Source organism: Chrysochloris asiatica, unplaced genomic scaffold (assembly GCF_000296735.1).
Source record: "Chrysochloris asiatica unplaced genomic scaffold, ChrAsi1.0 scaffold00062, whole genome shotgun sequence".
NCBI classification, from domain to species: Eukaryota; Metazoa; Chordata; class Mammalia; order Afrosoricida; family Chrysochloridae; genus Chrysochloris; species Chrysochloris asiatica.
The window spans coordinates 10,673,828-10,674,460 of record NW_006408580.1 but is presented as its reverse complement, the minus strand read 5'-3'; positions in this window follow the sequence as shown (position 1 = coordinate 10,674,460).

Sequence of the window (633 nt, the reverse complement as noted above, 5' to 3'; positions counted from 1 at the left end):
ATGGGCTCAAGCGTGGCAACAATGAGGTTGGCCCAGGATTGGACATTGTTTTGTTCTGCTGAGCATAAGGTCGTTAAGAATCAGTATTGACTCGATGGCACCTAACAACAACAACAAAGTGAATTCTTAAAGAATAGGGGAGAAGGGGATAGTTCTTCCCTTATTTTCAACAGTTTTCAACAATTAAAACCTTCTTCTCATTTTGTATTTTTCCTTTCACCCATTACACCACGTTAACATAATAGCTGACTTAACAGCAATTTACAACAATTCCTTCTATTTTACTGGTTTGGTTCCTCTCCCTATTTCATTCATGCCTAAAACCCAAATTGGTCACTCTTCTTATCTGAGCAGTTTGGTTCTCTCTCTCTTTAGTCTCATCCACTGGTCAGTTCACCCCAGCCCTGCTCTCTTTCTCCAAATATAATGGCCTATCAATTTGCCTATCTAGACAAAGACAATTTTCAGTTTAATAAAGAATTCTATTTGGTATTCTCAGTAATGTTTTAGATGGGAATTAATAGACCAGCAAAGGAGACAAAGAGATAGCAAAATTGTTCTCTTGAAGAAAAGGGTGGGATTTTTGGTGAAAGATGCTGGATTAGGCAGAAAGGCTGGGTGTGCTTTTTACAG